The sequence below is a fragment of the Cololabis saira genome, chromosome 13, assembly GCF_033807715.1.
Source record: "Cololabis saira isolate AMF1-May2022 chromosome 13, fColSai1.1, whole genome shotgun sequence".
NCBI classification, from domain to species: domain Eukaryota; kingdom Metazoa; phylum Chordata; class Actinopteri; order Beloniformes; family Belonidae; genus Cololabis; species Cololabis saira.
Genome location: NC_084599.1, coordinates 11,212,435 through 11,237,360, shown reverse-complemented (window position 1 = coordinate 11,237,360; position 24,926 = coordinate 11,212,435). Strand labels below are relative to the sequence as shown.

Here is a 24,926-nt window from a genome sequence, read left to right as displayed (position 1 = left end):
AAGTAGGTCAATATCAATTTCATTAAGTTTGCACAATGCATGGTTTCAAAATTAACTTGCATTCAAAATAATATTTCTTTATCTGAATATTATATTTAACATTCACAATTACTAAATCTGGCGACAATTAATACATCATTCATATGTAAACTAGATATATTCAAATGTATAATACAAATGTATTATATTTACATAAGTCTTCGTCTTTAAGTGCAAAATACATTTTGAAAACCCCCACATTTTCAAATTGTGCGGCCCTCTCCATACAGTCCTTTTGCAGATGTGGCCCCCGGCTCAATCTAGTTGAATACCCCTGGTGTAGGCGCTCCAACAGGATAAAACACTCAGCTTAAACACCCAAGAAAGACTAAGAACATAACAGTGGACTGGTCTGAAGTGTCCTTCTATGAGCCCTGATCAAAATCAGTTTGGACATCCGTGGAAAGAGCTGCAGTATGGCGAGGACAAATCCATCAAACTTGAGACAGATGAAGCAGTTTGATAATGAAGAGCAGATCAAAATACCCGTCTACAGGCGTACGAGTCTCACCGAGAGTTACAGCCACCAAACTATTAACTTGGGGGCCTGGCCAGTTTAATTTCTCTGTTTTTTGTTGTTGTTGTTTCAAATAATTTTCTTGAACCACAATTCAGAATCAATGTCTTATTCTGAATGAATCAATGTTCATTAGTTCATTAGTCAATTATTATTTGTTGTTAATTTTGTCAGCGGTTATTTACAGTGGGGAGAACAAGTATTTGATACACTGCCGATTTTGCAGGTTTTCCCACTTGCAAAGCATGTAGAAGTCTGTAATTTTTATCATAGGTACTCTTCAACTGTGAGTGACAGAATCTAAAAAAAAAATCCAGAAAATCACATTGTATGATTTTTAAGTAATTAATTTGCATTTTATTGCATGACATAAGTATTTGATCACCTGTCAACCAGTAAGACTTCCGGCTCTCACAGACCTGTTAGTTCTTCTTTAAGAAGCCCTCCTGTTCTCCACTCATTACCTGTATCAACTGCACCTGTTTGAACTCGTTACCTGTATAAAAGACACCTGTCCTCACACTCAATCAAACAAACTCCAACCTCTCCACAATGGCCAAGACCAGAGAGCTGTGTAAGGACATCAGGGATACAATTGTAGACCTGCACAAGGCTGGGATGGGCTACAGGACAATAGGCAAGCAGCTTGGTGAGAAGGCAACAACTGTTGGTGCAATTATTAGAAAATGGAAGAAGTTCAAGATGACGGTCAATCTCCCTCGGTCTGGGGCTCCATGCAAAATCTCACCTGGTGGGGCATCAATGATCATGAGGAAGGTGAGGGATCAGCCCAGAACTACACGGCAGGACCTGGTCAATGACCTGAAGAGAGCTGGGACCACAGTCTCAAAGAAAACCATTAGTAACACACTACGCCGTCATGGATTAAAATCCTGCAGCCCACGCAAGGTCCCCCTGCTCAAGCCAGTGCATGTCAAGGCCCGTCTGAAGTTTGCCAATGGCCATCTGGATGATCCAGAGGAGGAATGGGAGAAGGTCATGTGGTCTGATGAGACTAAAATAGAGCTTTTTGGTCTAAACTCCATTCACCGTGTTTGGAGGAAGAAGAAGGATGAGTACAACCCCAAGAACACCATCCCAACCGTGAAGCATGGAGGTGGAAACATCATTCTTTGGGGATGCTTTTCTGCAAAGGGGACAGGACGACTGCACCGTATTGAGGGGAGGATGGATGGGGCCATGTATCGCCAGATCTTGGCCAACAACCTCCTTCCCTCAGTAAGAGCATTGAAGATGGGTCGTGGCTGGGTCTTCCAGCATGACAACGACCCGAAACACACAGCCGGGGCAACTAAGGAGTGGCTCCGTAAGAAGCATTTCAAGGTCCTGGAGTGGCCTAGCCAGTCTCCAGACCTGAACCCAATGGAAAATCTTTGGAGGGAGCTGAAAGTCCGTATTGCCCAACGACAGCCCCGAAACCTGAAGGATCTGGAGAAGATCTGTATGGAGGAGTGGGCCAAAATCCCTGCTGCAGTGTGTGCAAACCTGGTCAAGAACTACAGGAAACGTCTGATCTCTGTAATTGAAAACAAAGGTTTCTGTACCAAATATTAAGTTCTGTTTTTCTGATGTATCAAATACTTATGTCATGCAATAAAATGCAAATTAATTACTTAAAAATCATACAATGTGATTTTCTGGATTTTTTTTTTAGATTCCATCACTCACAGTTGAAGACTACCTATGATAAAAATTACAGACTTCTACATGCTTTTCAAGTGGGAAAACCTGCAAAATCGGCAGTGTATCAAATACTTGTTCTCCCCACTGTAAGTGACCTTCTGGGGATTTTCTTTAATGAATAGCTACCAAGAAATCTGTCACATCTGCAACAGTTCATTTTAGACCATAACAGTTAGCGGTGTCAGTTATCAATTTTAATCCGTTTATAATTTTTCCATGTTACCTGCTAGAATAGCACCAATCAATTATTCTAATTGATGTAAAATAAATAAAAGATGTAAAAAAAAAAAAAAAAAAAGAAATCAATCAACTGGTTGCTACAAGTCTAACAACCTTATGCAATGTGCAGTCACTGAAGTCCTGTTTAAATCTTTTTTCAAGTTGCTATTAGATGTAACCATCCCTAAAAGAACACTGAACTCCATTTTCTCTTTGGCGATCTCGGTCACGACTGTCCATCCATATTGAAAAATATTGTTTTATGGCTGCCCAGTTGCTGCCCCTGCAGCTGCCAGCAAGACAAGTAATTCATAAAATGAAATGAGGCATAGAGTTTGGCAAGTGTATAAACTCCCAGAGACCAGGCTCTTTATAACACTGTTCACTGTCAGAGACACCTGGTATTTTAATGAAATGTTTGAATTGACAACCTTTTAGCTGCCTTTCCCCTAAAAACTGTCTCTGCAGTTTAATGTATCTGTAAATGCAGATGATGCAATATTAAGGGATCAAAGGGTATTACAAAAAAAACCACATCATATCCTCAGAAGCACCAGCTGACAAACTGACTGCAGTGATCTCTTAACTGCTCTTAACTGTGTACGAGTCTACACGCAGGAGATGCTTCTTCCTTCATACTAGTGCAGTGGCCAACCCACCACACATTCACTTATCAAAAGACCGGAAGAAACATAAAATATGCAGCATCCAAAAATCAGAAAAATATTTTTCTCAATCCGTTTTTTTTTTTTTTTTTTCACCTCTGTAATTCATCTGAGTTTTTGCCTCACTGGTCCTAAACGTTACCTGGGAGTTAATGTAGAAACCTACCATCAGGCACACCGCATTATGAGGCGCAACATCAATGATCGGGTCTATTTTCATACATAGGGCACACCGGGTTATAAGGCGCATGATAAAACATATATAAAGCGAAACAAAACAGTCTGGTAAGTCGAACTTCATTCAACCCTTTGACCATAACTGAATATCGTCCAGTTGTAACTAAAACAGAAAATCATTCATCTTCCACAAATCCACAAATAAAAGTGGAAGAGGCCAGTGTAGTAGCTACAACGTCCTGTTCTCTGATTGGTTCATCGTTGCCAGTGATAGCGGACAGCTGAAGTTAGTGTGAGGTTGTATTCTAACATTTGATTATAACTGGATGATTATATAGATTTGAAACCTGGGTTTACTCTAAAAACCTAAAGTTTGCTTGAAGTTTAATTATAGTAAGGTAACATTGACTAGAAATTGGGTGATGATTGCTTACCAGCACTTCATAAATAGTTAGACGTTGTCTTACGTTGCAACTCTTATCCAGCCGAGGACTGACTTTAATACAACGTCGCTGTGTCAGCTGATGGTCCGACAATCAAGGGAAGCGGCTTGATCGCTACCAAAGTCGCACTAAAACATTTTGACAGATTTTTGAGCGCAGTGTACCACATAAAATTGGTTCGAGGTCAGTAAGCACAACAAAATTCATACATAAGTCGCACCTGAATATAGGGAGCACTGCAGACTTCTGAGAAAAATTAAGGATTTTAAGAGTGCCTTATAGTGCGGAAAATACGGTACTATTGGTGAAACACGCCAGTTTGTTTAGTGATGAGTGGAAATGAAATGGAACTTAAAAAGCTCAAAAGACCATAGAAAAGTATAAGACATCCTTCTTGGAGGTTGGATAAGTGTTTCTGGTGGGTGGGAAAGTATATGTTACCCAAATATAAAAAGAAAGGAGTAGGTACGCCGCTCTAGCAAACCAAATGTACAGTTTATCTCATACTTAACCGAACTGGCACCAAATGTTGACGTAAAAGCCATTAGGCAACCAGCATCTATAATGTCAAACAGAATGAGAAGCCGGATGGAAATCTAGATGTTTGCCCGCTTCATACCTGTGCAAGTTACTTAAAATTGAACTACATGCCATTTTATGGAGAAAAAAAAGTCCCAGAAGCTCAATGTCCTTTATGTTATGTGATGAATTTATTTTTATTATTCCCTTGTTGAACGTGCAGTCCGTATTTGTTTTATCTTTTTTAAGTCTCTTCTTATATCAAATTACTGCCAACATCAGAAAGTTAGTAGTAGCTTTTTATTTTATTAATCAATTAATTATTAATGATGTTTCTGTTTTGTTTTTGTCTCTTGTACATTCGGTTAGTCTGTAACTTTGTGTTTTGCTGCTGCCTACCTAAAACAGGTCTCTCTTGGAAATGAGACCCTGGGTCTCAATGAGATTTTACCTCTATAAATAAAGGCTAATAAAAATAACAAAATGTTTATTATTTATACACTGTATTGCTGGATTAATGGGCTGTGATTCCTTTGGCGTCAGAAACTACAACAAAAGGCTCCTTAGTTGTTTGTGGCTCTATTAAAATCATATAAATAAACGGCAGTGCAATGACAAACTGCTGTTTGCGTCGCTGTACCACACTGCCTCAGTAATTTGTCTCAAGCCTAAGCCTATTTTTCTCTCTAGGTGAGACACTGTCGCAGAATTTTGAATAAAAAGATTCTCATATTTGGTCTAAATTAAGCTCACAAGGGTAATTTTCTTCAATGTCAGCTGGAATTGGACTTTAGGAGTCATTCTTTTATTAAAGCGATCTTCTTGCAGCAAACAGTTAGCTTAAGATCTTGATTCAAGTAATTAAGCAATATAAAAAAAAAAGATCAGCAAAAAGTATTGGATAAATGATGCCTTCTTTTTCAGCTGCAGTCCCCCAGATGAATGGACAGTGGTTAACAACTTCACTTTGTCTCCTAAAATTTGAATCAGAGCAAATGTAAACTTACAGCCGAGACACAGAGGAAGCAACTTAATTAAATAAAATTCCAACATTCATTACTAATTCACACGTCAGTGAGAAAGGAGCTTGGATACATCTGGCAGGACTGCTGTGATTTGTCTGACAAAAGAGGCTGGAAACCACTTCTCCAAGGTAACAAGGTCAGCCAGCAGCCGTTGTCACAAATAATGTCAAATGAAGCAATTATATTCCAGGGAGAAGTAAAAAAAAAAAAAAACAACTTACAAGGCCCACATACTCTCTAAGCTTTGCATAAAGATGACGGCACATCTTTAATGGCATTACTCTGGTTTGTGCAGGGGAGGATGGCCGGCACATGCACGGCCACAATCATCCCAGCTGGATATCTTCACAGCGACAGCTGACATGCCAGCGTGCCTGCAGGTATCAGACAGCCACTCACAGTCTACGTCTCCCTCTCTGTCTCTCCTAATGTCGCTCATGCACTGTTTCACTGTATGCCTCTTCCCTGGCCCTCCCTGACTCCCTCCCTCCCTCCTCCACACTATCCTGCAGGGGATGCATCTTTGCTTTAGTGCCCTCATAAATACTCCAGAGTTGAAAACAATGAGATTGGCTGCACATCGGCAGTTTTAAGTTGAGATAACGTCACTACTGAGCTCAGATGACAGTTTTATGTGCAACGGAAGGTTCAAAACGAGAAGGTAAGTGTGGGCGCAGTGGTGGATAAGACTAACAGGCCTGATTCAACAATGTACTCTAAGGGACACATAGACCTGTCAGCACACATTTCATTACGGACGCATAAATCTGTCAAATACGGAGGCTAAGTGCCACCTTGGGTGCCATTAAATGCCGTTACAGAATTACTTTAGCTCCTGTCCGTCTTCTCTTTGCTTTTTACACTTTAAATGCCCTCAACACGCACATGAGAATGCACAACATAGCACTTAAAACAAGACTAGACATATACAGTACACAGCAGTATGCAAACGTTTGGGCACTCCTGGTCGAAATTTATGTCACTCTGCATTTTATTTGTTTGAGATGATCTGATTTCCAAAATGAAAGTCATTATTTATATAAAAACAACATCTTATCTTATTTAGACAGTGCAGTGTTTGCCTCTAGTATTTGCTGTTACTTAATTGAATCAATGTTATACTCTAACAGTAAAAGTTACACATGTCACTGGCACCGAAAAACATGATCGATTCACTCCTGTGCACAGGTGAATAATTGATTTCATATTATATCCTGCGTTTGTCATGGCATTGTCTTCATTTTGTGTGCAGATGCAGGTTCCTTTTCTCTATGGACTCTACAACAAAGGTCAGATTTGTGCAGGTTTGTCTGCAGACTAAAACTGTGCACCACCACCAGAGTCATCTAAATCATGCTGAAGGTCTTTTGAAGCTAAACTGAGACATTGATTTGCTTTTCTAGCAATACTTCCGTTCTCCTGGGAGGGTTTTCTTGGTCATTGAGGCCTCGGTTTGCCCTTCACTGTTCTTACTACCGTAACTGAACTTTTATTTTTTATTGTCTCCTACTGGATTGTAGAGCAAAAAACAGACTCAATTATCAGATTGCCAAGCAGTCACTTTGAGAAGCCCATGGGCTGCTCAAAGAGTTAAAAATATTAATAAATCTTTAAAATGTGCATCACCTGTGAACAAGCCAAAGCCGAGGGAAGCTTATTCAAGTCAAATGGAACGCTAATCGAGCCAAAACCTCTTAAGGTGATCAACTCTTCGGATGGTGCTTCTGTTTTTTAAATTTCCACACTAACATTGTTGAAAATGGTGAGAAGATGGTTTGATTGTTTTATTTTGTACCTTTTTGAGGTAGTTTCTTCCTCTGCTCGCACAGTAATTCAGAGAAACATCTACCACTTTATCCATGCTGCTGTAAAATATTAATCACTACGTAAAGCCTTCTGCAGCTCTCCTCTAATTAACCCTGTGTCGCACATGCCAAGAACCACGATGCTGACAAGCTGAGGTTTAGTTGTTCAGCTGGAATAAAGAAAAACTAAACCCCCTGCAACTAATCTGTCGTTAAAGACAATCTGTTTTATCTCCTAAGAAACATTTTCCCCATGAATTCTGGGTACTTATTGTACCTCACTGCAAAACATCTGAGCAGGATAAAAGTCTCAGTTGACAAACTGAATAACCAGTGAATCGAAAACTGTTCTAAAAAACAGGAAGCAGTGTCGATAATGAAATATTGCAGCTGCGTCAGTTCTTCAATAATGCACCACATGGATCTCTACATTGTCATCACTGGTGTAATACTGGTCAATGAAACAGGACATGCATGGGGTGATTGGGGTCAGTGGGAGGATGCATGAGTAAAAATCCTAAAAGCCCTGAAAGATAGGAAAGTCAGGGTTACCTTGGTCATCTAGCAGACTTTAGACAAAGCTGTATCATGTCATCCTCTCTGACAACCTTCTATGGAGGCAGAAGTGCCCTCCATCAGTAAAGAAGGGTGTCCGTGTCATCAAAAGGGCAAAAAAGTTACCTGTTCAGACTTTAAAATCTGAAAGCAGATACTTGTTTTATCATGATTGTAATTTAAGAATCGTTGGGAAATAAAACCCAAGTCTGTGACCAACAGGACATGAGATTAAAGCTCAACTGTATTCCTGAGAATAATCATTTTATGGTTTCCACATGCTACACCAAGAACTGGGCACACACCAATAAAGGCAGGAACAGAGCTGGAAGAGGGCTGAGCAAATACGGACACAGGCTTATGTGGGCGACAAACACCGAGCCTCTAACGCTGGGGTGACTGCATGGATCGATCAAAGGCTGCTTTATCCTTCCTACCAACCATTTAGATCATTAAATCCTAATTGAGCACTGGTAACCAAAGACACACACACATGGATGCTGCGCTCGCATGGCTGCACAAGCGCACGATCTCAAGGATGACAATAGAATAGCACGACCGGTGTGAGTTAATGAGAGCTGATGTCCATGTGAGTACAGAGCAAATTGATCGGCCGGGACTGCACCATGGCGGTGTGAGAAGAATCTGAAGGGATAAACTAGTGTCACTGCCATTGCAGTTTGAATCTCACGCTCATCAGGTCCTCTGCTTAGGTGAGAGTGAAAGACATAGCAGCAAAGGGAATGAACACAAAAGGTTAACATGTGCATATGTGTATTTTGTGGTGATGGATTTCAGACACTTTCATACAGCACATGAAGTAAACCAAAGATGCATGTCTTTGTGTCTGTTGGTTGTGTGTGATGGGACTCACCCAGGACTAAAACTTGCACTGTGCTCCTTGCACATCTACAAGCCTGGAGGTGCTCTGATCACTTGTGGCCGTTTCTTCTGGCTGTGCAGGACAACGTTGTTCTTGCAGCCTCTCCAGACACGGAGATTCCTCCTCCTCTTGCTCTTTCTCCAGCAGCAGCAGCAGCAGCAGCAGCAGCAGCAGCAGCAGCAGCAGGACTGGAGTGCATTCACTTGCTTTCCAGCCCCCTCTGTCTCTGCTCTTCCCCAGTAGTGTAGATAATTTATCTACAGCCTTAAAATCGAGGTCCACAGTATTCCTCGCTCCTCTCTTTTGTGTTAATACAGCAGCAGGAGCTCCTCTCCCAACAGGCTTCCAGCTTTGTGTTTTGGGGATGCGGCTCGGGCTGCCACAGGCAGCGGCAGGCGGCTCGGGCTGATGCTGCTCTGTTCACTGGGTTGCATGTGTACGGACGTGCTGGCATTTGTGTGTGTGAGGGATATAGAGCGTGGTGTGTGTTTGAAAGAGGAGCCGACTGCTGTTCATTGGGGCTCGTCTGCACTGTTGCTGCTCTCTCGCTCTTTCTCTTTCCACAGCTCTCTCTCGCTCTCTCTGGCTGATTTGTGCTGCATTCAAGTCCTGTGGGATAAAACGGAAGATGAGCACCATGCTTAAAAATTCCACCCACTTCATCTTTCAGGGGCTGGCTATACACAAGGAAGATACTCCGCTGGGAAAGAGCAAACTGAATGGGAATACAAGTGGGAGGAAATGCGATGAATAAGACATGGCTAAATAAATATGGAATAAAATCTGCAATGTTAAAGAAAATATGATAAATAGGAAATTGTTGCACTTTGCAGAGACGTGTTAAGGCTGTCTTTCTTTCCTTATGAGAGACATCCTGGGCCACTTAACAACAGCAGAAATTGTGTAAATGTATCTGAGGTATGAAAGCATGGTCCTTTAATGACCTTAGTGTAAAGACAAATAGTTCAATAGCTTATTCAGAGCTTTTCTATTATAGATTTCTATTAAACATAATTTATGTTTATAATTATACATATACCATCTATGTTTATGTATAAGCGCTGGTTAGTAAGCATTGAAAGAGTGAATTATTGTGCATCACACAAATGACAACCATAAAAGAAAATATACATTTATATATTTGCAGACTGTCATATTTCAGTATAATATTTGGTAAAGCTTTTAACATGTTGTCTCATGCAAAGCACTCCCAGGTTCACTACAATGCTACAGAATATGAAACAAAGAAAAGCCTGCTACTCCGGCAGAGAAGTAAGGAGGTTTACTCTAGTGCCACAGGGAGACTGAGACTGGGAGGTGGATGCTGGGTCAGTTGGCTGGAAGAATGAGAACTTAAAGCTAGAACTGCAGTTCATTCATCCATGCTGAATTGAGCTGCGTTGCCTTAAAAAAGGTATATATTTAAAAAGAAAATAAAAAAGAAACTAATTTAAAATGCCAACAAAACATGACCCAGTCACTTGATCTGGATGTGCTTTGGTCTCAGAATAAGGCAGTGTGTTTCAGATTCACTGCATAAAGAAATGTCACATGTTATGTCACATAAACAGCTCAGAGTAGAATTATCCTCCATCCACATCATATCTGACTCCACCTAGTTTCAAATGAAGCTGCAGTTGCTGTACATGAGAAGATTGACATACTTTTGCTTAAAATGTTCATTTCAAAGTAATAGCTCATAATGTAAGCTCAGACAAACTTTAAAAATGCAACAGTAAACCCTGGGTTTATTGAACTGATGTGCAGAAGTGACTGACTGCTCTGCTCCACTGACATATTTGTTGAGTCTACTAAGAGTTGAAAAGGTCAGTTTAATTAACATCACACATCCTTTTTATATGAATAATTTTATAAAGACGTAGACATGGCGAGATACTGTATATGCAGACTAGGACAGGACAGTTACTGACTGTAATTTGTCTATACATTCAAGCTTGCATGCACAGCTGTATAACTGCTCCCAAACAGGACTCGCCAAAAAGACGAGTGAGGAGATGGCAAGTCGAGGGGCTCATCCCGTGAATCCAGCTGCTTTCAGTCACGGTTTACAGAGAAGCTTAATAAAGGAGCTGTGGCAGTGCATCTCCACTGCATTTTCAACATGTCACACACACTTCTTTATCACGTCAAAAAATGATGTGTCCATTAAATCTTGGTATGACCTAGACCAAAATATACTGGCATGACTCTTTACCTAGGCGATGATGTGCAATGTTTTTAAAGTTTTAATGGGTATTTGTCTTGTAAATTGCTTAGGATTCATTTTTTTTCTTCTGTTATCTGATAAATTGCTACATTAGCAAAAAATAAATATTGACCTTTTATGCAGCAAATATCAAATCATCAAAAACAAAATCCATTGTTGTACAGTAATGAGAAGGTCAGGCCTACAAAAATAAAGGTTCGATAGAATTTTTCCAAAATATTCATTATTAACTAAAACCGATTTTCGTCTATTAATGGACTGAGAAGGCGACAAGAATGTTGTGAAGACATTGGGAATCAGTATTCCTCCAGGCATCCTCACAAATATTTAACATTTCACAGCCGTGTTTTAAAGGAGCATGAATTGCTGCCTGAGGCAGCACAGGAATGTCAGATCCCAGAGAAAATGGAGACCGTGCCATGTTTCATCCAGTGTGCAGTCTGGGCTGTGTTCCTCAGCAGCCTTTTGTGGACTCAATGCTCTTCTCCTGGGCTGGTTTTATCTGGGCTGCAGTCTCTGCATGCTACAGTCTGATTATCTGGTCTGTAAAGCCATTGAATTATAAAAACAAACATGTAGCCTCTGTTCTGCAGTGGCCTGTAGTATTGTGAACTTGTGTCAATTCAACCTTTTTGTGGCACATTCGCTGTCTCTTCAGTCGTAGCAGCGTTACTATAACCACAGTGCAATAATAATCACCAGACCACACACACGTTTTATAGCTCATGCACAGAGGGATAAAGTCTCACTGTGTATATTCTAGAGATGAATATTTTTTTCAAGGGTCCTGCAGCACAGAGGTGTTGAACCAGTGCGTACTGGTTAATATGTTATACATAAAACATGAAGCCACTGTACCTGCCTGCTGTGAAGGTTCAGCAGCTCAAACACTTCACATTCATTCATCACACTGAGAGGGCTGTGTGTTCATATCAGTAACAGTCCTGGATCCGAGCCCTGTAACTCATAAGGAGATTTAAAAACTCATTAATAAAATGCACATTTATGCAAGTAAAGCAAGTAATTTCATACAGTTTTAAAGAAATATTAGGTACGGTCTTAGTTGAGTAAAAATACTGTATTTTATTTTTTCCAAAAAATCTAAAGATTTTCCAAAAAAAAACAATACTTAATTGTATAAAAATGTACCATAGTGAAACAAAAGTATTCTCATTTTCCAAAAAGGCCTCCCACTAAAATCCATGTTTTTGTTTTTTTTTGGGGGGGGGGGTTTGGGGGATTAATCAAGATGTGAAGTGGGATGCGATAGATAATTACTACGTATTCCCTAAAAGTAAGTAGAGGTGAATATAGGAAAAAAAACAGCAAGTAAATCTCTCAGAAAGGAATGGACTATCTAGCTATACTCTTGAAAAACATCTTGGTGAGTGAAAGAATGTCTGGGGAATGAAGGAGAAGTTCACCAGTGCCAATCTTCAAGAACAGGTGTGCTTTCAAGAGAAGCAGCGACAGAGTTATAAAACTGATGGTACACAATTAATATCTGGATAAGAGCAGTGGAAGCTAGTTTTAAAAGAGTGGTACCACTTGTGAGCATAAGTATTGTTTCGTACTAAGAAAGAGCACAACAAATGCAGCATTTACTTTGAGAATGCTGATGGATAATAAAAGGGAAAGTCAGAAAGAGTTGCACTGTGCATTTATAGATTTAGTCCAAAGGGCTAACAGAGGGGTTTCAGGTGGAAATGGGGATGCACCAAGGACCAACCCTCAGCCCTTTATTGTTTCCCATGGTGATGGACAGATGAGAGAATAGAAGACTCTCCAGCAGTTCAATAGAATTATACAAAAACTTAATTAAATCTGAAAAAAAAAGATTCAATACAATTTGACCATAGTGTCATGATAAATTAAAGTGTGTCCTGTAATTAGCCTCACAAGTGTCTTCAATCTTTCATTCCTTAATGTAAACAGAATTAATGTGGGCGGCGGGTCGTGCAAGGGATTTGTTGATCACACAAACCTGAGTACAAGCCACCAGGGGAGTTTCTTTTTTGAATTTATTAATATTATCTCATAAAATAAAGCAACAGCTGATGAGAGTAACAACAGCAGCAGGGCGTCACAGGTAAGATCTATATTTGCAAGATGAGTAACTGAGGAGACGAGACGATCTGTGAGCTACTCTGCCTCAGAGCCGAGGACGCCATGAACCGGCTTATGTCCGGAACTACAAAGGATGGTGCATTGTTTGAACAACTGGATGCAAAAAAGACAAACTGGGACTTTGCTTTCCCGATGTTCATCCGTCATTGTTTTGAAAATTACACCTGTCTGAGGGGGTATAAATCTGACGTCATTCCACATGCCCACACATCTTACGTTATGTTACGTGGATAACGCCTTCAGACAGGGGCTGACAAATGACACGCGTTCATCATCCAGCAATAATAGCAGGGATAAATCTGAAAACGCCTCAGGAGAGAAGTAGCAGGGCGGGAGGTGGCAGAGTTGAAGATGTTAAGATTTTCTGAAAGAGTTACAAGAATGAATACTATCAAGAACAAGTACATCAGAGAAACAGCCAGTGTAGATTGAGATGGTTTAAGAACACAAAGAGGATAGTGAATACGTTAGTAGAAGGATGTGGAGATGGAGCTGCCATGCAGGAGAGAAAGGTGAAGAAGAACAGAGGAGATTTCTGGATGTGGCGAGAGCAGATCTGCAGTTGGTTGGTGGGACAGAGAAAGATACAGATGACAGGGTAAAATAGAAATAGGTGATCAGCTGTGGCTATCCCTCAGGGGAAAAACCAAGAGAAGAACAAGTTTACATTTCATCTACTTTGAAAGAGTACTGTCACATCAAGGTGACACACTTAAAGAGCACCAGGAGGACAATTTGCTTCTTTTTTTTTTTTTTTTAAATGTTTGTTGAACAAAAACGACAGTTCCTGTTTGACTGATCCACGAGAAAAAGTAAGTTTAATCTTAGAAAGTAGTTTGCATATTTTAGAAAAAAATTACTTCTCGTGGGAATTTTATTAAATTGCCTACCAGCTTCTTGCCCATTTTTGACCACTCCTTCCTGAGAAAAGAATCCATCATTTTGCAAGATTATTTGACATTTCACTTGTTTCAAAATCCCATAGCCAATGGGAATCCAGACTGGAAATGATTGACAAAGAAGCAATGTCAAAGGGCCAGAAATAGACAAGAGACTAGGAAGAGACACGTGAATCCAATCAAGAAATCAAGAAGAAAAAAACTAATGAAAGAAAGAAGTGAACATGACACACAAGAGAAGAAGGGCGTAGTATGCAGTATGTAGTATGTATTCTGCATACTGGTACGGATGTGACTATTAGGACGCAGTACCCCACCATAAAAGTGACAATGCTCCGAAATAAATGGAAGCTTCTATTATACTGACCCCTGCATTATGGGACACAGTTTGCCAGGTAGACTCAGTGGGACATTCACATTATTTTCAGAAGTAGCACACTCTCCGAGTAATTTTTGGATACTGCATGCTGCGTACTGCATGTTGGCAAAATCTGTATACATTAGTAGTGCAGAAGTAATGCCAAGTAGTATGAGTCTTTCAAAATGAAACAGGAAACAGAAATAAATAAAGACCTCAATAAGCTAGTTTAGCAGAAGAAAGTGTGACAATATCACTAGAAATGACTTGGCAGACTAAATTATTTCAACAAATGCAACCCTTCCAATACACACTAAGAAAAGGTAAAAAGCAAACTAAAATTCATAAAAATAGGTATATGCTGTATTTTTATAAAACAATACTGAACAAGAAAACACTAGATGGACTATATTTAAGTTCGCACTTTACATATTTGTTTAAAAACCTTATATTTCATGTTTATTTTAATATTATGAATGTGCTTTTATTGTCTGAATGGAAGTGTGGTTGATTTTTATGTTTTGATGAGCTGCTGGACGGTTGAATTTCCCTTTGGGGATTAATAAAGTTCTATCATCTATCTATCTATCTATCTATCTATCTATCTATCTATCTATCTATCTATCTAGATAGCATAAAGAGAAGATGCCTGTAGAGGATAGTTGAGATAAGTGTATTCATAGGTCTGTCAGGCGTGTGTACCAGCAGGCGCCGTGTTTAAGCCATGTGACCTCTAGCTGGTGCAGGACTGGGCAGGAGAAGTGGCAAAGCAGCTGCTGCCACCCTGACTCTGACAAGTGTCAGATCTTCCATGCAACCATGAAAAAGCATGTGTTAGTAATGATTGCTGCTCAGCTTGCCTTTCTGCTTCGGACTTCCTGAGAGCGAGGCCAGCTCGCAGGTGGCACATGTACTTCACCGACAGTGTAGACAAGTACATTCATCACATTATCAGCATGAATGTACACAAATAATCTTAGTGACAGAAGCAGCACGAACAAGTCCTCGCTGGTTTTCAGCTGAATTCTTGCATTTTTCTATCTCGAGAAAGAAATTAAGTGACAAGCTATATACATCTGGAAGCTGAGTTTGTCACATTTGATATTCTGCAAAGTCTGCCTTCATCCTTGCTTTGTATTTTCAGCCTGTGATACAAAAAGAAAGTTTAAAGTAAACCCTACAACAGGATGTATAAATCTTCACTCACTTCCAAGGCGAAGTGACTGCCCAAACTATTTAACTTTTCCTCATAACACGATGTGATAAGGTGAAGTGAGGTTTTCAGCCGCAGCCAGGCAGAGACAGGATGAGTAATATACTGCTGCTTGTATTTGTAGTATTTGTGTGTGTGTGTGTGTGTGTGTGTGTGTGTGTGTGTGTGTGTGCGTGCGCGTGTGCGTGCGCGTGTGCGTGTGCGTGTGCGTGTGCGTGTGTGTATAGGCTGGACAGTCCCACACCTGCAAACCTGGATAACATCAGGTGACTCACCGGGGCTCAGCTGGAGCAAGGAACAAAAATCAAAGCAATATAGAGAAAACACAGGACTAAGTTAGTAGTGGTTCAGAGGAGGGGAGAAGAGCTCTACGGAAAGGAATTAATGGAGGATGCAGGGGTGACTGATAGGGGTCCAAAAATCATAAATGGATAAGAAATAGTGCGAGGAAAGAGCAGAGGGAACAAAACACAGACAACCTCTCCCTACAGACTCCTAGAAGATAGGAGCCATGTACAGACTGGCACATGGCAAGAAAGTGAAGGATGAAGGAGTAAATAAAGGAGGCAGAGACCAAAAAAAGAGGAGCATAGACCAATCTCATGGGGACTGGGAAGGAAGCAGTACGGAGGAGGGGAGGAGGCATGTCGGAGGAACCCTGGAGATCAAAACAAACACTAAGAGATTCCTTTTGGTCTTGGGCAGAAGACTATATTTGCCTGAGTAAGTACAGAGATAACTGCAAGGCTTTTTGAACGTGTGTGCTTGTGAGTGCACACATCTTTTTCCTACTACACTCTTTGCAGGGAACAGGAGTCTGCGTCTGCAGGGGCTGTGGGTTTAAAGCATCGTCTGATATTTGCATTATTTCCAACTGTTTTAGAGCTCATTGCAGAGTTCAGAAGTTGAGTTTTAATACTCCTGATAGAAGAACAGCTTACCAACGGCAATCATCGCTTAATGTTATAAACAGAGAAGAACAACGCAAAAATCTGGCTCTTGAATGCAAATAAAAGGTTCTTTCATTCAATAATAAATGACATTAATACTCAAACATCCATATTTAAAGACAAAACATGGTAACTTCTCATGTCAACCATCATCCTGGTGCGATGACCTTACCACCTTAAAATGAGGACATTGAAGACATCATGTAGCTGGTTTTATATAACTTGTTTTTTTTGCCGTGGTTTCTTTTACTTGGAAAAAACGACATAAAAACATAACGGAAACAATCATTCTTGAGCAGCTACTGTACAGAGGTTTAAGCCTGACAGATAAGAAATACCAACAAATTGAATCTATCACCTGAGTTAAAGATGTTGCATATAAACCTGCAAATATCTTTTTCTGCAGATGGACTAAAAGGAGATTTTTGTCGTTACCCAGAAGGAAAGGTTTCCTTTGCATCAGTTCATGAATCCGTCTTAAATCCTATATTCACTGTAGACTTTAGTTTTGCAGGGAGCCAGACACATATATAGGCCATATATAGGTGCATAAAGGAGGCACCACTATATAATTAGTGAAACACAAATGAACCAAGTTTTCTCTCTTGGTCCATGCAGTGTGCTAAACTGGTCCATGCAGTGTGCTGTGAAAGCTATCCATCTAGATCGCTTTCTGCTTTTCAGATGAGCTGTCCATCAAGAGCACCTTACAGTTCCCATCAAACCTTAAGGGATAGAACATTATAAAAAAAAAAAAAAAAAAAAAAAAAAAAAAAAGCTTTTCAAGGATGAAATCTGACCTGCCCAAAAGAAAACCCTCCCAGCGACTATCAAACACAAAACTATGAAACCAGAGAGACTGCCTGGCTGTGTGTTTTTGGGTCAGTGTCAGACTCCTTACAGCAAGGGGCCAACTCTTTCCTTGAGAGACGGTCCCTAGCCTTGCGTGTCATGGGTCAGCGCCTCCCGAAAAGGGATGTGGAATATCTCTCCGACTCTGCACACATCACTGCGTCACATGAATAACCCCGGCAGCCTCCTGCCAACACCAGGGACACGGGGCGTATCAACACTCAGAGCGACAGCACGGAGAGGAACCAAGTGACACATCAGGACGCACTTGTGACAGATCTCTCATTAAACACACACGCATACAGATATTCTATTTATTCATCTATTTATACATACATACAGAGAGAACTCAATCGCCGGCGGGGTGACAGTGGTTGCACAGATCCAGAGCCGTGCAGGCACCTTCAATTAAATGTTGAATTATTGATTTGTGCTTGGCTATAAGACGGTAACAGGTATGATGTAAATGCTGCTTATAGAATATCACTTTGACTCATGCAGCGTATCAATTAATTAATCAAATTGGGGCTACATGGGAATAGATTCCCCTGCTAGGTTAGCTTATTAACTAACAGTAATTATTTATAACACAGTCAGAGACTTAAATTAATGTTTAATCTTATTCTAAATATGGGGAGGGGTGTGTGTACATCTGTGTGCATGAAAGGCAACAAGGGAAATATTACATTAGGTGTCACAAAATGGAGGGAGAGACTGAAGTTGGAATTTTGTTATAACACCAAATTGAAAGTGAAAGAAATATAAATGAAATAAGTGAAATGAAAAAAAAATAGTGCACTCAACATGCAGCCAAAATTGTAGCATGCAAGAGCTGAGATCATCCATCAAATGAAAGCTTTTTAGTCCCTGAATGAGCTGAGGCAGCAAATGAAGGTGCACATGAAAATCAGTCAAAGATTTGTGCCTTGGTAAAGCTGAGGCTGGCAGAAATGAAGTAATGAGGTGAACAGTTGCAACAAAAGGAAAGCAACATGCAGCAGCTGCAGAAATGCAACAGAATAAACAGCCTTACTGAAAAGCCATGTTTCCGTAGAGTTAATGATTTTATGTCAAAAACACAGCTCCAGGTCAGGTACGTCATCATTTGTGTTGCATGCATAGATCTGACAGAGAACAGTGGGATTTCTGTGTATTAAAAAGGTGAAAGTCCAAATAGATTATTTTATTTTCACACAGAAGAATCCCTGTCCTTCTAGCTCGTGTGGACACATCCACAAACCATGCACAACAGGGTACTCATCTGCACACGGCATAAATCTGTTGCTCATACTCAGTCGGGTGGAGCGCTGTCTAATCTCATGCACAAAGTTCAGCTGATTATAGTGGATGGCACGTTGCATTTGCACTCCGGGGAAAGGATAACAAAATGCAGATCAAGATGAAGTGACGTATACTTACAAAGAGTTCTTTATTAGTTATTATTTGACATGCGCATTTTCCAGGGAATACATGACACATTTATTATCTCGCCAGTAGCAACACAAGCCCCCCACCCTTATTAAAGCGGCAAGCTTGACATTCAGCTACAAGGGACTCGAGCTGTGTAGTCGGTTTTTCACCGCCTCCGGAGACTGAATATTAAAGGTTGAAGTAGGCAGGAGAACTACTGAATGCAAATGAAGTGTTGCTCATAGGTTCTGATTTTTTTGCATTTCAGTTTTATTCAGTACCTATACATCTGGCCTGACGACCGCTGCAGGTTTCTTTTGTTAATGATGTCCAGACTTCTGGCCTTTTGTAAATATAAATGTGTAATATATATTGAGTGCATGAGTTACACGCCACATCTGCAGTTGAATACACTTCCGCGTAATCACACTGTAAGAGGAGGTTTGACTTCTCTTTTGTTTTTAAAAATATATTTTTATCAACCCTTCACCGCTGAACGTGTTAAGACGTGTTAGCAGGAGGAAATGACAAAATAACAACCAAAACATTCAAATTGATACCAAGTGTTGAGTTGATGCCTCAATGCCAGAATGTTTTGTACTGCAAGAAGAAATGGAAACATCACCAATTAGCAAAATCTTTTCTAACGCAACCAAAGGAAAAAAGAAACATGAACTTCCTCGGCTTTACGTCTGTAAACAAGCAAGTAAATGTAAGAATCACTGAGGTGTTGTTGTTGTTTTCTAACATGCATTTGTTCCATCTGTGTCTGATTATGGATTATTACTATTAATTATTTTTCATATTCATAGTCCATTTTGATTGGTTTTTAGTTGTTATTTCACTTTATTCACTATTTTTAATAAACTCATTACCAAAACCACAGAAATTCTCTCTTTTATTATTATTCCAATTTTCTTTTCCACTTTCTGCTTTTTTTCTGCTTTTTGCTCACTGAGTGAAGACAGCTCCTTATTTCTGAAAGTTTAATTCCAGTTATTAATATTGAGTGTATGTGTGTGTGCGTGTTTGCATGTGTGTGTGACGGGGTAATTGTTCTGTGTTCAGTTCTGTGGTTTTATGAAACATTTTAACTTAATGAAGCTGATGCCTGTTGTTTTCCAAAATGTTTTCCAAAATAACTAAAGGTTTGGTCTGTCCATCCATCTCTTCCTTCCTTTCTATCTTTTTGAGTTGGATGAATTTTAAAGCAAAGGGGGCATCTTAGAGGGCACAACAGATCCATTTCCCACCACAGACTAACATGAAATAATAATCTAACGAACTATGGTTCCCTAGCAGTGAGCTGTTAATGACGGGGATAAATAAAAATAGACATCTCTTGGTTAAACTCCTCGCTGATGTCAAAAAGCATTCAGCTTTCATTTGAAAAGACAATCTATTTTTCTCTTATTTGCCAATTGTATGATGTTTTTGACAGCTTACTCTGGTGAGAATCAAAATCAATCTAAGACTACTTCTTGGCATCCATCTGGTTTGTTCTCTGTTTCACATAGCCCCTGAAAATGTATATTACATAACTCAATAACCATTGCATGATTGTCTAAGAAACTATTTTCAACAGAGTCCACATAAATGCTCATAAATTACACCGTAACCTGGCAACTCAAAACTCAGTTAACATAACTGAATACCCACTAACACCTGGCTTTTGTCTTCGGTGGACAAAGGTGTAATCAGCATTCAAATTCTATGTCTAATGATTCTGCAGGACTCAGACATCAACAAGAACTGCAATGTCTGGAAGGAGCACACCAAAAATAACTATGCTGCTCCTCAACTGATATGAGAGAGAGGTTAGTCATCTTGTTGCGGCGGATTCATATGTGTGGCATTTCTGAAAGTATTTCACTCCAACATTCCAAAAATCTTTTCCTAAAAATATTTTGAGAGTACAGAAACAGGAAGGAATGGTATTCAGCTGTGGTATTCAGGCTATGGTTAGACTTTCTGGGGGAAAGGGAGCTTCATTTTTGTAGGGCACTGTGGTGGTGTAGTCAGCAGGACTGAGAGTGAAAGGTGCCCAGAAAAGGAGGAATCCTCACACCTGCAGGTTGGTGGTCCTGTTAGTTTTTAGCAGCCCCAAGCACAGCACAAAGTTACCTTGTCCACCTTAGTATCATGTTTACGCCCCCTAATGATCAAAGACAGAGCCAGTAAATACCTGCAAAAACAAAGCAGAGTCCACTTATGTATGACTGCATGCAGTCCCTTACCACTAAAGGTAAAAAGAAAAATCAACCTGACTTAGCTGCTGTTCAGCCTGTTATGAACCGCTCAGGTTTTGTAACCCAGCATATCCAGCATAGCCGTGTCTGTACAAGCTGGAGGCTCACTGATCTTTAGCTTGTAAGATTTACAAATCTTCCACGCTAAAGATTTACAAATCTTACAAGCCACTATAAAGGAGCTGAAATGCTAGTTTACATTTGCAAAGGTCCTTTTGTGTTTGGTTGAAAACAAGTTCCAACTGAAAGATGCGCGACTGTGTTTTACAAACATGAAGTGAGCTTTGAATCTGAGATGAATTCAAGATTGACTGAAAACAAATCCAGACTGAGAAAAAAAAAAACCTCACACACACACACAGGAAAAAAGTGAGATTTACCAAAACCCAGGCAGGAAGATTGAAAGCCACAAACTGACAGTTGAAGAGGGAAAACAACCGGCTATTTAATACTAAAGCTGTCACAATGAAAGAAAAGCGCAAAAGATACTGTGAAATAGTCCAAAACATCATCTCCTATGAGCAGTATCGGGAGTTCAGAAAAGACTGACAAACTGCAACAAAAAGCGAAGAACATTTAGACCAAATTGTAATGAGGCTCAGCAGCAGTGAAACTGCAAAATGACTCCACAAAAGGCACATTAAGTCCTTTGTCAAATATATTCTCTTAATAAAATGTTTATCAGTGCTCAGACACTACGTATGTGTGAAACACTTTATCTTTTTTCCAAAAAGAAATTTTTCCAAAAGACATTTTTGCAGGAATCATGGGGTTCTGGAGAAGAAATCTATGTAACATGCTGTATTGCACATTTCATACACGACATTGGCTTCAGCGATAATAAGATGTGATCTGAGTATTGGGACCCATTTGTTTTTCGTCACCATCTGTTGTTCTCAAAAAAAACCCATTTCCTAATACTCCTGCTGCAGCTGTGAGTGGACGGGCACATGAGTGAAAGACTTGACTTGTTGCAAATGAGCGAGGAGACGAGTCTTGGACCTGAGCGGAGGTTCATGTTGTCCTCATCTTTTACTGACCTGCGTGCCACCGGGGCAGCTGATAGATGATATGAAGTCCAGCCAAGCTCTCGATCGGCTGCCCACAAAATCACGGCGGACTAAACTAGGCGTGAAGCCAGTATGCCGGCGAAGGACTGTGAGACACACGCTGTGTGTTTGTTCTCTGGCTGGAGCTCACAGGTGGGCTTTCTGGTTCCTCTCCAAGAACAAGGACACAAACGGTCACAGGCTTAGCAGCAGCAGTCTCTGGACTTAACAGTGACAGGACAAGACGGGGGGGAGGCATTGATGGCTTCTTGGCACATTTTGGGGGTTTAGATGTTAGAGGTGTGGATGTGCATGACTGTGTGTCTTCAGACAGAGCCATCTGCTCCAGTCTATTATTTTTATATATCACACGCTCTTAATGTCAAGACTGGAGTCTTATAATCTCTGCTTAAGTTGACTTATGTAAGACATTTCTAGCAAAACTGACTGCATGCACAGATTGTTTTACCAGAATGCAACGACATCTTTATATGCGTGTTTCCTTCTGCAGGCTTTCCTCGATAAAAGCGTCACCCCTTAGCTAAACAAGACCTTTTTTCAGACAAACAGCAGATATTTGCTCTGCAGAGAGATCTTTGCTCCCATCTTCTCAGGCATTAATGACAGAACTGTCTGTATCCGTCACCCAGAGAGACACACTCAACCTGATTAATCCACTCCCTCGCTCCTCTATTCTCCTAATCCCATCTCAAGTCCGCCCTGTCTGTTTGGTTTTCAGTCTCAACAAATGGACTGTTCAGTCCACACAGAGACGTTAGCTGAAGGGCTCGCCTATAGCATAAAACAAAGTCAGGGTCAGCTAATGAAGTCTCCCCAGAGGCAACAGGTGCGTCAGAGGTAAAGAGAGACATCAAGAGGAGGAGAAGCAGGGAGAGAAACGAGAAGAGAAAAACCTCCCTTCCCCTGTGGTGTAAAGCAGTTTGAAAAGTGAGCGTGACAGAGGAATGGTGTGGAGAATGTGATCACAGTTTCAATTTAAAACTGTCAGGAGTAAATAAGGAGTATACAGCTGGGAGGCATGGAGGGCAGGATTAGCCAACGCCGCTGTGCTGGAACTCATTTTCATCTTTACTGAAAGAAAATAAGAAAAAAAAAAGAGTGACGATAAACTGCTTAGCATCAGGGAGAAAGGAAATGAAATGCATAGGAAACCACAAATGCTGCGTTTTTGAAAACTGATGAGCTCTATGTGGATTATTTGAAGGAAAATCCAGAAGCTATTTCTCTTTCAGAGAATCAGCTGCAGACATGATGTCCCTTTCTGCAATGTCTCAGCAAAGGCAAAAATAACTTGCACTCAGAATGAAGAATACTGGTGGAATTTATCAGAGAGGATTATGGGAGCTCGGGCCTCAAGCGTAAATTATAAATTATCATCTTACTTATCAAAAGAAAAACAAAACAGGTCAAAGTTCAACCTGAGTCCTCTCAGCATTTCTTTGGCTCCTGCATGAGTAAATGAGGCCAAGTGTGACGTACATATACACATTTAAAATTCGGAGAGTAGCGTGGAGCCTGGACATAGTTGGAGGCAACGGCTGCTCAAAGAGTCCTGTGAGATGCGAGTAAGATCTAATCAAGCTTATCCTGATAAGCAGTCACAAATTAAAAACAAACAATCATTGTCCTCCAACTGCATCCCTCCAGAGTTTCCACAGCCTCAGGACATATTTGGCTCTCCTGCAACAAAAGCTTTGATTTCCTGTTCAGACTGTTAAAAAATCAAAAAGAAAAAGACAAAAACTCAACCTGCATCTTTCATTCATGATTTTGATCTCTGTCCTGGTACCTTTTTAGAAATTACAAGCAGCCATGTATGTGGAGTGTGTTTATGTGAGCTGCCCATATCAGATCAGCCGGCTCGCACAATAGCCTCCCACATCGTATGCAGATTGAAGCAGAGCAGAGGGTAGTGGGTGGATTAGAAAGCTCTGGGGTTATGTATCTCTTTTACTGTGGTTTTCCAGCTGGTTGTAACAGCTCAGATGCTCAGATGAGAAGAATCCGAATCACTGCAGATGATACAAGCCACTGAAGCAGGGTAGATATCCTAAAAACCAATTAGATGTGCACAAAAGAAGACATTTTCCATGCTCACGCTTTGCTGAAGTGGAAAAATAGCTGCTATCACTAAGTGCACATTTCAAAAATTGGATTTTTGAAATTACTTTAAGAGAGCAGGGAGATCATGTTCTCTCTTTGGTCTTACACAATGCAACACATCAGCTGATGTGTATATATAGCTCTACTCTTACGTAGCAACAGGAGAATTGTTAAATAGAAAAAACATTTTGAAGCATGATGAGCCTTTTTTATTGAAATATCACAAACACATTACAGTGCCAGTGGTCAACAGCAGGGTGGAAAATATTTGATATTTCTTAATACCGACTGCTGCTCTGCTTTGCTTTAAGCTTGTTACCACTCAAGCCAAGAGAGCCGATTAGCACGGGTGGCCAGTCGAGTTAAGCTGAGCCCTGCAGTGCACACAGCTCACATAAACAGTGTAAATGTCAGGAAGTGCAGGGAGAGTGAACAGGAGGGATGGGAGGGGAGGTGTGCGTGGGGTGCAGGAACGGGATTGGAAGCCCACTCTTCTATTTCCAAAGTTATGTAATAGCTAAAGGTGCAAAACCCTGCATCAGAGCAGACTGCTGCAACAAACTAAATCTGCCTGATGAGTCAACAGAGCTGCTTTGCTTTCCTCCCAAATATGCGACACGAGACAAAAAGAAAAAGGTGTTGTCATTGTTCCCACCCACTCCCTCTGTTGCCGCATTTTCTCACTTGATGTATATTTTTAGACTTGTCAAAAACGGCCTCTGCGTCGTCGGTGCCTCCAGGTATCAGAGGGGCGCCCCAGGTCTGGACGGTTTATCAGTAGTGCTGGCAGGCCTTCTGGCCACTCTCTTTTCATGCTTTTAATTAGGGCTGTGCGATTAATCGATTTTAAATCTAAATCGGATTTATTAATCACAATCGATGTTAAAAAAAGGAAATCGGAAAATCAATTTTCTTTT

The 24,926-nt window shown here is 40.5% G+C and overlaps 1 protein-coding gene across 1 annotated transcript in view; it reads right to left on the bottom strand.

Moving 5' to 3' along the window:
* Window positions 1-9,070, bottom strand: part of lingo3a (leucine rich repeat and Ig domain containing 3a) — a 40,342-nt gene extending 31,272 nt beyond the window's left edge. Inside the window, exon 1 of the mRNA XM_061737024.1 lies at window positions 8,543-9,070. The gene's annotated coding sequence lies outside the window, so the exon portion shown is untranslated. The remainder of the gene's footprint in view (window positions 1-8,542) is intronic.
* Window positions 9,071-24,926: the final 15,856 nt, after the last annotated feature.